The sequence below is a fragment of the Bos taurus genome, chromosome 9 (genome assembly GCF_002263795.3).
Source record: "Bos taurus isolate L1 Dominette 01449 registration number 42190680 breed Hereford chromosome 9, ARS-UCD2.0, whole genome shotgun sequence".
NCBI lineage: Eukaryota > Metazoa > Chordata > Mammalia > Artiodactyla > Bovidae > Bos > Bos taurus.
The window spans coordinates 47,868,888-47,886,455 of record NC_037336.1 but is presented as its reverse complement, the minus strand read 5'-3'; positions in this window follow the sequence as shown (position 1 = coordinate 47,886,455).

Here is a 17,568-nt window from a genome sequence, read left to right as displayed (position 1 = left end):
CTACATACATCACAAATAAATAATTCTAGCCACTATGGAACACTGCGGGAGGATATATTTATATATATCATCACTAAATAATGCTAATCAGATGAAAACATCAAGGACTTATATTCAGTATATTTCATAGATAGTTAATCCTAACAGTTATGAGAATGCCAGAGATATATTTATATATTTACAACTGAATAACCCTAATAATTTGGAGAAGAAAATGGCAACCCACTCCAGTGTTCTTGCCTGGAGAATCCCAGAGACGGGGGAGCCTGGTGGGCTGCCGTCTATGGGGTCGCACAGAGTCGGACATGACTGAAGCGACTTAGCAGCAGCAGCAGCAACCCTAATAATTATGGGAGCACCAAGGAAATAGATTCTATTTTACAAACATGTAAAATGGATAAGGATATTTTATAAATTAAAATATTTCAAATATTTTTCACTTCAGTTGTATATTTTTAAGAATAAGTTTCTTATTATTAAATGAGTTTATGTACTAAACAATAATGCTTTTAAAGAATTTTAGCACAGTGCTTCTAAATGTTTGTTTATTATGAACTATGAATACAGCCAATTGTGTACAATGCATATGTATAAAGGGAATCATGGCATCAGATGTACAATAGAATCATAGCATCAGGCTGTAGTGTGCACCAAAGATTGTCACTGGGTATGGGCTATTCTATTCCAAGACTAGGCTTACTGACAGTCACTTCCAACACTGAGGTGTAAATATAAGCAGAATACTTCAATAGAGATAAGAGAGTGCCCAGCTCTTTCAGGAAAGAGAGCATGAAATGTACAGGAATAACTTCATTTGTTTCTGATCAAGGCAAGTAAGGTATGGAAAACAATATGGGCCAGGCTCACTTAGGAATTTTGTCCTCAGTTTAAAAGATGGTACAATAGCAGTTGGCTCAGGGGTAAAGAATCTGCCTACCAATGAAGGTGACTCAGGAGTTGTGGGTTTGATCCCTAGGTCAGGAAGATCCCCTGGAGTAGGAAACGGCAACCCACTCCAGTATTCTTGCCTGGAGAATCCCATGGACAGAAGAGCCTGTTGGGATACAGTCCATAGGGTGGCAAAGAGTCAGACACAACTGAGTGACTGAGCATGCACACAGGCACAATGGCAAGGAGAACCTGGTCTTGAAGGTCTTGAGTGTATCTGTAATTTGAATCCTATTGCTATACTATTGACTTACTCTCAGACAGCCCTTTCTGTTTGCAGCACAATCATTATAGAGAGATTTCTTTATTTTCTTGCCTTCTGGGGATTTCCTTAATTTCTCTACCATGTTGGATCCCCTGTTGCTTCTAACAGATGTTCTCCCTTTCCTAGGTTTATCTCTAATTTTGATGAATTATAAAGAAGGACTCCCTCAGAGGTCAAGTTTTTTGATATTCCAGTCTAAAAAATGCTTTTATTCTACTCTCATATAAATAATTATTAGTTTTTTGGGGGTGTCTAATTCTAAGTTGAAAATAATTTTCTTAGATAAATTTGAAAACCTTCTTTAACTGTTTTCTTACTTCCAACTCACCCTGTGCAAATGTGAAGGCATTCAGATCTCCAATTCTTTGTGATTTTTTTTTTATTCTCTCTTAAATTTTTTTTCTTCTGATTGTCCAGATTACCCTAAAATATTGGAGCTACTGAACTCCTGAGTGTACATCTATAAGATTTGCTTTCCTATTTCTCATTTCTGTCATCTTTATATTCCAAATTACTGAATTGAGTTTTTTCATTTCTACCAAATTATTTTAATTTCTATGAATTCTTATTTTATGAATGTAATAATTTCTCTTATATGTTTGAAGCAAGTAACAGTAATCTTAAGACATTTCCTTCTTCCAGAAAAGACCTCAGTTTTTGTTTTTGTTTTTTTTTTCCCAGTTGCATTTTTTCCAAACAAGTTGCTTGTCTGGATTTCTATCTTCTGTATTAGAGCTTTTCTTCAGATGCTTATTAATTCTTCACAACCTGTTAATGATTAAGAAAAGGGAACTAAAGTCTGATTTGGGAGTTCTATGTGCACAACAGGGTAGGGGAGACTTTGCATCTAGTTAGAGTTTTACCACAGATAAGTCTAGATGGACTATTTATTAATGAATACTTTGAAACATCCCTATCTTTGGATCTTTCCTTTGACTCCCCCAGGAGTATCTTTTAATTTTCTTCCTGGAAATTAAGCCTCAACTGCCAGTGTTCTGCTAATCACTGGTTAAGAGCTCTTGAGATCGCTACTTTCTGCATTCAGAATGACTAAGGTCACTTATTATCAGGTGGCTCAGGGGGATCCTGGTGGGCTGCCGTCTATGGGGTCGCACAGAGTCGGACACGACTGAAGCGACTTAGCAGCAGCAGCAGCAGGAGTAAAGAACCTGCTTGCTAGTGCAGAAGAGATTACAGATGAGGGTTCGATTCCTGGGTCGGGAAGATCCCCTGGAGGAGGAAAGGGCAACCAACTTTAGTATTCTTGCCTGAAGAATCCCATGGACACAGGAGCCTGGTGGGCTATAGTCCAAGGGTCACAAAGAGTCAGACATGACTGAGTGACTGAGCACTAATAAGCATACATATAACTCAAATTTGACACAACACAAAGTCATAACATAAATGCAAGGAGATCTAGGTCACTTAATCACACTGTTCAGGATGGGGAACACATGTACACCCGTGGTAGATTCATGTTGATGTATGGCAAAACCAATACAATATTGTAAAGTAATTAGGCTCTAATTAAAATAAATAAATTAAAAAAGAAATAAATGAAAAAAAATAAAAGAATAAAATTTAGCATTCAGGCTTTCAACTGAACCTAGCATATTCCAGTCTGGAGTACTTCCTTTTTTTCCCTCTTGAGAATAATTCCTTATTACTTTGATGGGTTGAAGAATGGTCTTGCAGGGGAGAAGAAGGAAAAGAATACAAGGATCCACTGTTTTCCAACTACATTCAAGAGGCCCTCCTTGTTGTATTTGCTCTCCTGCATTATCAGTTATTAATGCACATTGCACAGCTAGGTCCTGTGCCTTGGAGGATTCTGTGATGTCATCCTATTGGTTCAAAGCTTTTCACACTGACCACTTGGAATTCTACTTTTTCTAGTCTGCTTGATTACCCATCATTTGTTCATATGCTTTTCTCCTTCCAAAAATGTTGTTGAAACTTTCACCTTTCTTGTTCACTTTATTCTTGGAGTTTAATACTTAAAAAAACAAAAAACTCTCTACTGTAATTTTTATGGTTGAGTAGGGAGCAATTTTTGATACATGCACTCAACCCTTCACTCTTATTTTGGTCAAGAACCCTGTCTTTAAAGAAAATATTGTGCCGAAATCCAGGATAGAAGCAAATAAAAACCAGAACTATTCTGGTTCAAAGATAATGGAGGTAGAACAGACTTTGCTCTTATCATTGTAAAGAATGTAATATTGCCCATGTTTTCTTCTTACCGAATGCTTTTTCTAACTCAATATGTAAAGGGGATACTTTTTTTTTTAAAGGGGATACTTTTACAATACAAATGAATTTCACAAAATAGATCCCAATAATATTTCTGAGGTGGAGAAGATTTTAATTTTCCCCTTGTGCTTGTCAAATAATGCTAAATTTGGAATCCAATGTAATTTATACCCCAAAGGCTTAGGTCTAATTCAAAACATTCCAACTTCTATTTTACAAAGCTCAAGAAACACGTTATATAGTAGATAAGGAACACTTTCTAAGCAAACCATGATGAACTGTAAGATATTAAGAATCCACTTTAATGTACTGCCTTACACAATACTGTGCTTTCACATTTATTGAATGTAATTAAAAAAATAAACAAATATATCCCTGCCTCTTTACAAAGGAGAATAGCTATTTTCATACCTTTCAACTAGATATTTCTATAATATCACATCATCAAAAATATAACACTCTCAATTACCAATTAGTTAACCTTAAGGTCAGTCTGTAGAGCTTAATATCTAATCTAATATCATTGATATACTGAAAAATCTAAAATCATAAATTCCACTCACCTTGATCAAAATTCATCAGTTAAAATGGGAAATAAAAGACACACTACACAATGCTCTTTCCACACTATTTAAATTACATTTTAACATATATCTTGTATATCAAGGCTTCCTTGGTGGCTCAGCAGTAAAGATTCCACCTAATGCTGCAGATGCAGGTTTGATCCCTGGGTTGGGAAGATCCCCCAGAGAAGGAAATGGCAGCCCCCTCCAGTATTCTTGCCTGGGAAATCCCATGGACAGAAGAGCCTGGCAGGCTACATGTAGTCACAAAAGAGTCAGACGTGACTGAGGGACTAAACAACAACAACAATTATAGCCTTGTATCTCAGCTCATAATCTAGGGTTTTCATATATTAATACTTTAGAATAAATACTGTAGCTTCAGCCACTATAATCACATTTCCACCAGGAGGAAGAACAAAAGGAAATTTAAAAGGTCTTGTGCCTTCCTTGTAAGGATACATACCACAAGTTGTACATTAAGGTGGCAGAAATAATGATATGTTCACACTTAGCTGCAAGGTAGAATTGGAAATAGACTAATGTAGGCAGCCATGTGTCTAGGGGTTCTATTACTTTTAAAATGTATAAACAGACTTGAAGAGACATCTTTTGTTCTCAGTCAACAAAGGAAGAAGCATTTGGTAATTTCTTTGCGGAATACCTTTCATTTAGTTATAGACAAAGACCTAGCTTACATTAACCATTCCTTTGATTCCCAAGATATTCTTTCTCATTCTGTAAAAACCCAGACACCTTGATTAGAGTTGAATTGTTACTCTCTGCCCCACTACCATGAATCAATTAAACATGCACCCATTTGTTTATATTTAATAATTATTGAATCTACATTATAAACTAAGATTTGTGTTAGATGCTGGGTATGCAATATAATCAAAAAGAGACATGGTGCTTACTTTGGTAACCCAAAGTCTAGAAGAGGAGACTGACCTTAATCAAATGTGTTAAATATATAAATACAATCTGAAAAGTGCTGTCACCAAGAAGTGTTCCTTTCTGTCAGATTCAGATGAATGATGAAAGTTCACTCACTTGATATCAAGTGGTACAGTTTAATACTTGAAAATGTGAAAACTTGGATTATATGTATAAAGGATGCACAGGGAAGCATTTATTTGTATCATGAAACACACTACTGGTTTGTGTCTTCTTCCCAGGACTACATAGCCTCTGTTGGCTTCAAACCATGGCACAAAGTAGGATTCTTCCAGGTCTGCAGAGCAAAAACTGAGATGTAAACTCTATTAGACCATTATCATCATCCTGTTACTCAGGGTGGTGATGTCCCACATGCAAAATATGATACCATAACTTTACCTAAGTTTTTCTCTGACCATACAGTTCCTTCCCATAACCACACTTCACTCTCTTTCACACAGGTTATGGCAAGAAACTGTATGGTGTTTTATGAGAGCTCATAATAAAAGAACGTTTACTTAGACTAGAGAAATGGGGTAGACTTTCCTGAGGAAGTGGTGATTGTGCAGAAATATGAATGATGAGAAACACATACTTAGTAAAAAGTTTTACACGCCTGTGACAAAGTACATGTAAGAGTCATGTGATAGGAGAGGGCATGGCATTGAGAAACTGATTAGCAGCCAGTGTTGATGAGCACAGGGAAGGCACAGGGATATGTATCAGGATGCATTTAAAATATAGGTCAAAGCTGGACCTTAGCCAGGTGGTCAGTGACCTTAATAATTTGATCTTTATCCAAAGAGCAATGAAAACCACTTACATCTCTTAAGCAGAAACCAGATTGTTGGATAAGATCTGCATTTTGGAAAGAACACTCAGGCTTCAATTGGCAGTGTGATTTACGTAGGTACCACAGTGGTTACAGGAAATTAGTGAAGAAGTAATATCAATAAGTAGTCTGGGCAAGATGGGTTTCCCAGGTGGCTCAGTGGTAAAGAATCCATCTGCGTTGCAGAAGTCTCAGGAGATGTGGGTTTAATCCCTGGGTTGGGAAGATGCCCTGGAAGAGGAAATGACAACCCGCTCCAGTATTCCTGCTTGGAGAATCCCATGGACAGAGAAGCCTGGTGGGCTACAGTCCATAGGGCTGCAAAGAGTCTCATGCGATTGAGTACAAGCAGTCTGGGTAAAATACTATGTTAGTTTAGATTAAACCCGATTGGTTGCTATGAAGATCAACAGAAAGAGACAGAATATTAAAAATATTAAAGAAGAGACAGAGATATTAAAAATATTTACTAGGCAAATATTCACATAATTTCATTATAAATTCAATAATTAGTGAAAAGGTTGCTAATAGTTTTGCCATAATTTATAATAAGTATTTTATATGAATTATTTCTTCCAGTTCTCTAACACTATGGGCTAGGGCTAATATTATTATCACTTTATAGACAAGTAAACCACAGACAAGAGAACTTAAATAAATTTGTAAAGAATTACTGTAGTCGAACTGGGGCAGATAACTCTTAGTCACTATTCAATCAATACACAGTGCAAGTGAGAATTTCCGGGAGACAGAGGGATAGAAAGAGAAAAAACAAGGATGACATTCCAGAATGTCTTCTGAAGCTCTCTTTTTAAACTGGAATTTATATTACTAAGATATTTTTATGTTTCTCCTAAGAGTTCTTTCTCATCTTTTTCTCTTTCCTTTTTTTTTAACTGTATAATATTGACAGCACCTACTATAATTTACTGTCCAGATAGTAGGTATTTATTGTTTTTTTCTTTCTAAGCTGCATATTATGCTAGTATGTATATTTTTGCATTGTCATCTGGTACTGATCTGTTAAACTTTTTCTTGGATTTGCATATCTGAGCAGCCTCAGGGTATGTCAGTGTTCTGCTCTACAACACTGCCAAAGCCACTGTACCAATCAACATCTTAATCACCAATATGTAAGAGAAACTGATAATCCATTCCCTTTCACACTCTGGGATTCTGTCATATTTTTTTAAAATTTCGCTTTTCAAATGTGCCAAATGTCATTGTCATTTTCCTCTTGATTAGTAGAACTTTTACCTTCCCCTATGTGTATTCACATTCCTTGAAGTGTCTAGCTACTCAGGTCTTTTACCAAGGTTTCTATTGAATTATTTTTCTTAATGATTTCTAGAAGTCTATATAGCATTGATGTTATCTAATCTGTTACTTGATTTTATTTTCTGGAAACACCTCCCATTTGTTATTGATGTATTTTTCACTTTTCTTAAAGGCTGTTTGATAAAAAGAGGTTGCTAATCTTAATGTTGCCAAATTTATCATTCTGTTACTTTATTGTTAGTACTTGTGGTACCCTGTTTAAGAAATGTTTTCTTTAGTGATAACAATGAAATATCATTGTTCATATTCATCTATGTGTTTTTCTAAAAATGTTAGCTTTGTTTTATACTTTTAGTAAATTCAGATGTGTGCTTCCCCCCGCCCCCATCTGTATAACTATTTTACTCCTAAATTTGTTACATGGTGTCTTCTCTAAGTGGTCTGCTATACTGCATCTGGAACATATTAAGATTTCCTATAAGCATCCATCCATTTCTGGATTTTATATTTAATTCTTTCTTATACTTTATCTTAAGGAATTTCTTGTCATATCACATAAATTTCAAAATCAACCATTCAAGATAAACATACATAGACACATTGGAACTTTAATCAGAATGAAATCAAATTTTTGTATCAATTTGCAAAGAATTTATTTCTTACTCATAGACATATATTTGTCTTTAATGTCCTTTACAGCTTTTGCTTATAGTTCTCACACACTTATTTATTCCCATGGGATTATAGTTTTTGTAACTATTATAAATGATGTCTTTTTAAAAATGTTGTAATTATACTGTATGTTACTTGTACATAGAAATGATTATATATGTATAATATATATATATATAGCTTATATTCAATATATCTTACATTCAACCACCTTGCTAAATTCTCCTTTAATTTCTGTATATTTCATTCTAGGTTGTTTCGGATTTTCTATGTAAACAGCCACATGAAATGCAAATAATGAGTGTCTTCCTCTTCCTTTTGTTTTTCAGTTTCTTCATGTCTTACGGAGCTGTCTATGACCTCCAATACAATGCTGAATATACTAGGTGGCAGTAGACATCTTTGTGTTTTCCTGACTTTAAAGGAAATGTTTCCAACCTCTTTTGACCTTATTCATTTTTCCTCAGTCTTCCTAAATTGCTGCTTGAATCATGATTTCCACTTAAAAATTTCCCTTTCCCCTTACCATTTGTCTAGATCTCCACCTACATTTTGAAGACTGTTGATGTTCAAGTTACAAAGATACAGTATACCAACTGAACTATATTCTGTCCTCAGGGACAGACTTTGTGGTGGAGCTACAAAAGTAAACAAGTAAATGCCCTCAGATATTTTGAATTCATTGTGTGTGCACACACGGAAGCTGGATACTTATTATATTTTGCGAGTACTTTCTACCTAGCTTTTCCATTTCTCCAGTATTTTGCTTTTTAATTCACTCCTCACACCCCCAATAGAGTTTTTGTCTGGTTTTTGCTTGTTTGTTTGTTTGACGAAATAGAGCTGATAAATAATGTGTTTGCTGCAAAGAGCAAAATAGTCTTTGTTTTCTCTGTAACCTACAACATAAACAGGAGCTTTTTGACCTGCCATTTAGACATTGTGAACTCACATAAACTGATTCTAAACTGTCCTCTTTGCTCCATTTTCCTTTCTGCACCCAGAAACTCTGTGTTCCAAATTTGTGTGGGTGCGTGCGTGCTCAGTCGTGTCTGACCCTTTGTGACACCACACACTGTAGCCTGGTAGGTTCCAGGCAAGAATACTGGACTGGGTTGCCATTTCCTAATCCAGAGGATCTTCCCAACTCAGGGATCAAACCCGAGTCTCTGGAGTTTTCTGCTTTGGCAGGCAGATTCTTTACCACTGTGTCATTTGGGAAGCCATGTTCCAAACATACCAAATAATTAATAATTTTGCTGCAAAATTTCTCATTTTCTACACTTGCTGTACCTGAAAAGTTCTTATCTCATTCTCCCCCTACAAAAGTTTCTGCGTATTTTTCATGGTCTCCTCACAAGTAGAAATGTATCTAAGATCTCTTTTTGAAGTTTTCTAGGAGTTAGCATTAGTGTCTTTCACATAGTAAGTGTTCAATTATTGAGATATATAAACTTTCTTTCAGAAAAAAGTTTAATTTTTATTTTATAGCCTGAACAAATTAAACAAATAACTTTTTAAAGTTAGCTAAATTTCCATAAGGGAAGTATAAAACTAGAATTTTAAAATATTCTTATGGCCGTATTGGCAACAGACACAGAACTCACATACATAGTTCATTTATGACAGCTTCAAGTGCATAATGATATGTTTTAGGGATTTGCTTCCACATTGCCATGTTTGTATTTTGTTAATTATTCAGTCCTTCCTGAAGTAAATCCTATTTGTCATATGTGTCAGTAATATTTCTGTTAAGGCTAGTTGAGAGTCTATAGATCATGATTTATGACTGACTTCCTTCTAAAGAAAATAACTTGAAGCATGTTAATTCCACAAATGTTTCCTCAAAAGTTCTTATATACCAAACTAAGGAGTCAACAGGTAGCAAGGAGATTGGATTTTTCTGATAGAGGCTATGGTACAATGCATAGGCAAATGTTGCACAAATAATTAGATCAATATATTATTATATATTAAAACCAATCACCCAGTAGAGTGAGTACAGAACATAACAGAGAGTGTAATTTACATTCATGAGTAAAGATTGTCTTTGAGTAAATGAAATTTTAAGTTAAACTATGAAAATTGGAACTGAATAAGGAAAGAGAGTAAAGCTGAAAATTCTAGGAAAGGATAGCAATAAATAGCATGGGTCAAAACCATTGTAAATCAACTGTACTCTAACATAAAATAAATTTAAAATAAATAACAAAATAAAATATAATATTAAAAATAAATAAGTAGCATGTGTGAAACACTGAGGCAAGGAGGATAAAAGACTGGTATAACCAAAGCACAGTGAGCAAGGAAAAGAATGACTTGAGAGTAAGACTGGCAGTTTAACATAGACTGTCTCATTAGAGGCTTTGATGCTCATGTAAAGAATTGTATATGTTTAGTAGTCAGAAGGATTAAAAGTTTTTGAATAGAGGAGTTATGTGTTCAAATTCAAGATTTTCATAAACAATATTGGCAGTTGTGTTTCCTGAAAGACTATCCAATGACTCTTCAGGACATTTATGAGCCTTCAACACTAAGATGTAGAAAATTCATGGATCTAAATACACAAAGACTTACTTTGCTGATTTTCCCAGTAAAAAAAAAAAAAAAACAAAAAGAAATCTTATGTCTACTAGTAGAACAAATCCTTCCTGATTATTCAATAGGAAGCTAGGAGGCAATGTCTTGTGTCTTGTTCTCTTTCACATTATTTGTTTTTGTGTCTGTTGAAAATTTTCAACGCTTAGACTTCCCATAAATATTTGTTGAAAAAAATAATGCATCTCAAGAAAATAACAAGGTACTAATTAATAATCAAAAATCTATTGGAAAAGAATGATTGGAGGGATGAAGGAAGCTGTTTTGGAGATCTGATTATAATGAGATGTCAGGAGAGTCAAGTTGAACATTAAAAATAAATAGTATTATGAAAATATAAAATATTAAATTCTAAGCTAGTAATAAGATCATATAGAAAGATGGGAGAAAACATGGGTTACTGTGAGTCTTTTAACTTTTAATATTGAACTACGGACTGAAAGGAAAATCAAGAAATCATCTACAGACTCTGCCTTTCTTCTTTCTTTCTCACACACTCATCCTCCATGGATATTTTATACAACCACCTCATTGCTTATGTTACTAATGAGATTTCAGTGACTCTCATATTTATATTGAGCCTAGAATAATTCTCTGGTTGCCAGACATCTCTAAGTAACCAACCAAACATCTAGAGATTTCTTCCAAGTCTCCCTCTGTATTTCACATCCTGATTAGAATCATGGCTAAGCATCCTATTAGATGCTAAAAAACTGAAATCAAGTATATTACAACAAACAGTTCAAAATTCTTTGTAAAGGGTCCTCTTTCACAGGATTTTATGACCTTGTTGAGAATGTGTGCGTGTGTGCTGAGTTGCTTCAAACTCTTTGTGACCCTGTGGACTGTAGCAAGCCAGGCTTCACTGTCAATGGGATTCTCCAGGCAAAAATCCTGGAGTGGGTTGCCATGCCCTCCTCCAGGGGAATCTTCCTGACCCAGGGATTGAACCTGGGTCTCTTATGTCTCCTGCTTTTTGCCATTAGTACCACCTGGGAAGACCTAGGAGGTTGGGAAAAATGAATAGGGAAAGGCTCCTCAAGAGATCAGGTATAAGCTGCCTAGTGGAACCTCTGTGGCAAAGTATGTTGCTTGAGATGGGAAGGCTTGCCAGTAGGGGGATATGTTTAAATATGGAAAAGAGGAACATCTTTTTGATGCTAAAGATGTTAAAGAGGAAAAAAGTTCACCTCACTCAGAAAACTGTGAAAGCTTAAAAAAGTGTTCAAAGGTTACCTTTCAGGCTATAAATACATCAGGGAAGGAAGAAAGAATCTAAAGATATGCCATTCTGAGACATTTATACTTACCTGTTAGACAATGGGCAGGCGTTGAAACATTAATGAGATGATTTGAGTATACTGGCATTTTAGGGAAAAGACATCACCTTAGTGGCAGGGTGAGAACTGGTCTGAAGGAAACTTAGATTGGAATATTTAAAAGAAAACAACAACAAAAAGAAATTGATGATTGTAATCCCTGTAAGGAAAGGGGTGGGGGGAAGGACAACACAATATAACAAAAAAACCCAGTAGATATGAGGATGACCAAATTTGAACAACTTTGAGAGAAATTAAAGAATTAAAAAGTTAAAAGATATAATTGCCTGTGGAGAAAAGTTAAGGGATTAACAAAAAATGACTCTCAGCTTTTTGGCTTTGTAGCAGCATCAAGGATTGTGTAATAGGATAAGAAAACATAAGATCAAAGGGATTTGTGACTTATCTTTCACACCTCATTCTTCATTACCTCATACTCAATTATATTAACCTCTACTATTAACTGTATTAACTTATCTTCCTGAATATTTTTTTCATTCCTCCAGTGATTATTTAGTGATGTAAATGTACTTGAGCTAACATACTAAGAGCTATATACTTGAGCTAACATACTAAGTGTTAGCCCCTATCTCTAAAAAATTGTAGGCAAATGTCCTCGTGACTATTTTTGAATTTATGTTCTTTCCACTACCTTTAATACTGCCTTACTTCATACTGGGTATGTTAACTATTTTCTTGCCCCCAAACTAACCTTCCCTTAAATAACTCAAAATTTCTGGGAGAATCACCTTTTTGAAAGCAGCTAAAACTATTTTCCAGTATAACACTAACAGTGTTTCTCCACTTTTCGGCAGTGAGATTCTTATGCCAACAGTCTGTATCTCTGTTTTCTTTGCATTTTGACCTTCTGCTGTGGAGTGACAAATGTTACTTCTACAAATGTATTTGAATGAGTGAGTGAATGAATGAATTCATGAATAACTAACAGAAATACACTCGGTTGGAGTTTTAGAGACACCAGTGGGAAAAGACGAACGAGTGTGGTTCCACAAGACTTTGATCTTTTCATTACAGTTCAAAATCTAGTCACAAGTTTTGAAAGTCCAGAATTTTATTTTATCTGTATTAGAGTTGTTGATCTCCACAGAGTTGTCATTTCAGAAGCGGTACCTGTAAACTAAGGTGACATATCCTTACAAATACAAGTTGCTACACTATGTACAAATGTATGAAGCCATCATTTGGATCAGGACTGTCCAATAGAGCTCTCTGTATTGACTGAAATGCCATAGACCTGCACCATGCCACACAGTAGCCCCTAACTTCATGTGGTTATTGAGCATTGATAAGTGCAACTGACAAAACTGAATTTTATTTAATTTTAATCGTGTCAAATATGTGTAAATAGTAACAGCTAACTTGTGGTGACTTTATTGTGCAGTGCAACTTTAGAATAAGGAAATTCTTCTTTTTCTTTTTTTTAATTAAACTTTAAATAAATTTATTGGAGTGCAGTTGTTTTAAAACATTGTGTTACTTTCTGCTCTACAGCAAAGTGCAATATTTATACATATATCCACTCTTTTTTAGATTATTTTCTCATATAGGTCATTATAGGATATTGAGAAGAGTTCCTTGTGCTATAAAAAACCAGTGCTATAAAAAGTAGGTCCTTATTAGGTGAAATTTTTCTCCCAAGTTATTTATTGAATCTTATCTGAATTTAGTATAAAATTATATGTATTTTTTCACTTCAGGTTTTGCTTATGATCTGGTTTGCCTTTGTCTTTTTTTTTTAAATCATATCTAATAAAATGAAATTGGATCTCTTTCACTGCCTCTCCTGCCAATCTCAGTTACAGAGAATCTCTGGTATTAAGCATTGTCTAGTCCAAAGCTCCGTATCTGGCTCTCAACTCTATCAGCCTACCCCTGGCAGCCAAATCTTTTCCACATGTGGATTCTTATTGTGCTGGTCAGCATTACCCCAAAATGACTATTCATTTCAGTTCAGTTCAGTAGCTCAGTCGTGTCCGACTCTTTGTGACCCCATGGACTGCAGCACACCAGGCCTCCCTATCCATCACCAACTCCCAGAGTTTACTCAAATTCATGTCCATTGAGTCAGTGATGCCATCCAACCATCTCATCCTGTCATCCCCTTCTCTCTGGCCTTCAATCTTTCCCAACATCAGGATCTTTTCAAATGAGTCAGTTCTTTGCATGAGGTGGCTAAAGTATTGGAGTTTCAGCTTCAGCATCAGTCCTTTCAATGAACACGCAGGACTGATTTCCTTTACAATGGACTGGTTGGATCTTTTTGCAGTCCAAGGGACTCTCAAGAGTCTTCTCCAATACCACAGTTCAAAAGCATCAATTCTGCTCTCAGCTTTCTTTATGGTCTAACTCTTACATCCATACTTGACTACTGGAAAAACCATAGCCTTGACTAGACAGACCTTTGTTGGCAAAAGAACACCCCTGCTTTTTGATATGCTGTTTAGAATGGTCATAAATTTTCTTCCAAGAAGCAAGCATGTTTTAATTTCATGGCTGCAGTCACCATCTGCAGTGATTTTGAAGCACCCCCAAAATAAAGTCTGTCACTATTTCCATTGTTTCCCCATTTATTTGCCATGAAGTGATGGGCCCAGATGCCAGGATCTTAGTTTTCTGAATACTGAGTTTTAAGCCAACTTTTTCACTTTCCTCTTTCACTTTTCATCAAGAAGTTGTTTAGTTCTTCTTCACTTTCTGCCATAAGTGTGGTGTTCTGCATATCTGAGGTTATTGATATTTCTCCCGGCAATCTTGATTCCAGCTTTTGATTCATCAGGTCCAGCATTTTTCATGATGTACTCTGCATATAAGTTAAATAAGCCGGGTAACAATATACAGCCTTGACATACTCCTTTCCCAATTTGGAGCCAGTCTGTTGGTCCATATCCAGTTCTAACTGTTGCTTCTTGACCTGCATACAGATTTCTCAGGAAGCAGGTCAGGTGGTCTGGTATTCCCATCTCTAAGCATTTTCCATAGTTTATTGTGATCCACACAGTCAAAGGCTTTGGCATAGTCAATAAAGCATATACTTATGTTTTAACATGAATGAAAAATTTTAAGTGTAACTAGAATATTTGTTGGTTTGTCAGGTACTCTCTACCCTTTGAGAACAACTACACAGGAAACCAATTTTTTTTTTTTTTTTTAAGGAAAGTGATACAGGACTTGCTGTTGATACAAAACTCAGATTACAGGTACTGAGTTTTGTAAATCTGAGCAGTTTGGAGTATCAGGTTATCTTTTCCTCAGACTTCATCAGAGATCTCCACTCTGTGTGCCTGCCTCAGAAGAGATAGAGTTCTACTAGCAGACAGCAGGTCATCTCCTGGGAGACGGCTTAAGGGACACAGATTTTAACTTATTTTGGGAATCTCCATTTTCTATGGTTCAGCTTTGCTAAAATCCTTTCTCTTACGCATATGTTCTCCTTTGAGGTAAAACAACTGTCACATCTGTTTATTCTCAGTCTCGTTTTCATGCCAGAAGGTGTCAGGCATCATCTTTATTTACAAGTTTCAAGTTCTTAAGCTTTTCTATGGCTTTTGTCGTGCTTACATAAACAAAATTTCTCAAATGTTTCAACTTAGTTGAGTGATTAAATCACAGGACACTAGATTTAGTTTACCTGATGTGTCAAGTAAACTTAAATGATTTAACAAATGATTTAAAAGAAGTATAAGCAGAAAATTAAGCTTCATCTGTGGGGAACTTCTATTCACCCTCTTCATATTTACCTTTCCCATTTGTAGATACCAGATCAAATGCAATATTGTGAGCAATACTTTAAGTTCTATCAAGATGGTCCAAATTCTCTATGAACCATAAATCTACACTTGAGAATAATTAACATTGATCTGGTCAGTAATTGGTGAAGAATATCATTATTATGCATCTCAAATATAAGTGACATCATAGTAGATTATTAAAAAATGAATTTTGAATTTAATAAATATAGTAATAAGGTTATTTCCCTAGAAATCTACTGCAATAAATTTCTAAAATTCAGTATTTTGGAACAACAAATTATGAAATAAAACAAATAAAATATATGAATGTGAACATATTTAAACTGGGTTTGGGCAGCTACTTATTTGTAAATATATGTGAATAAATCATAAATAACATATGAATGAACACATATAAACACCAGAGCTTACATGACAAATCTATAAATCATTTTAAACTTACTTAGCATAAAACTCTCAGAAGTTTTCAGGGAGTACCTTTGTTTTCCAGCTTTCTCTTCTTTAAGAGAATAATCCAAGGCATATCTCAAAAGAATACCATAAAAAAAGGCAGACCAATGAAAATGTTAACCTTAATCTTCAAAATACAATAACTCTTTAAACCATGATGACCATCTAAATCCATGACACAACTGGGTTGGAGAAAGAAAATTACAATTAGATCAGAGAAATTTGTACACAAACTCTCTTGTATAAAGCTGAAAAAAAAAAACTATTCATGGGAAAACATTTTACATGGCAATACTCTCAGGTGTTTAATCAATGAAAAATTTAGAGCCATTACTCTGAAATGAATTCTTTAAAAACCCTTATTAAAATTCAATTCTTGGTGTTTCTCAGTAGCGCTTCAGTAGTTTAGCTGCTTCATAGGAAATGCAATTAAAAGTTTACATTAATTTCAAAATATGGTAAAATTTTAATTATTAGTTTCCATAAACTTTTTAATATATTTAACAACAAAAGTTTTAAAAGTTTGAATATTTGCTACATACTTGTATTCAGGAAAGAATTTACAGTCAGTTTTGACTTATGTGAATTATGGTAATTTCAAATTGTTTTTAATGCATAATAATGGTGATCATTGTGTAGAATTTTAATTTCCTTCCACAGAAATAGGTAAATGACCCAAAATTATTTAATGACATATAAATATGGTGATAAATATAGTCATTAAACATTATAATGTAGAGTGGCATCATAATCTTAAACAGGAAAAATATAGAATGAAAATGTGTATATTCTGGTAAAAGTGAAAGACTCTGCTCAGGGAGTTAGAAAAAAAAATATACTGATGAGTATTTGAGAATTAGATTTCCTGGGATTTGAGAACTAGATTTCATTGTCAAAAAGTTGACAATTTTTAATTTCCTATAGCTGAAGTATTGCCCATTATAAAATATTTTATGAAGTATATTGAAGCCATCAAATATTTTATTTTAGCTATCAGGTATGACAGAGCAAGAAAGCAGGTAAGACAAACTGTATAGTTTGTCATGACAAACTCAGAATAATTCCATTTTAAGAATATGGATTATAATTAATTTCTCTTAAAGTCAAACAGGCACTATAGAGTTAAAGAGGCATTACTTATATTGCTTACAGAAAAGCATTAAAAGATGATTCAAATTCTCATGTTATACTATTGCTAGGGCATTAATGAAGTTGTTTAATCAATTACAAATTTATCAGAAAATAAAACAGAGTGAGTTATGACAAAACTCTTATATTAAATATTACAGTGCCATGTATCAACAGTGTCAAATGTGTAAAAGCAATTGTTCTCTTGTTCACATGCCACAAAATATATTGTCTTATAATTTCTTCAAATCACTTGTATATTTATTAAGAATTAACTGTTAGTACATTGTAATTTATATGTAATGAAAAAATACTTTATGACTATTGCTTTATTTAATATTAAAAATTCATACAAGAGATTAAATTTTTTTACTAAAGATGATTTTGTAAGCCATATCGTATAGATGGAAAACTGTCAAGGGATGTTATGATGGGACATTAATAAGAAGGTATATTACTATGTGGAAAAAAGTTGTTTGAATATCAGCACCAAGAAATTAGTTGATGGTCAGAAAGACCTCTATTCTGATTCTAGAAGACAAACTTCAGATTT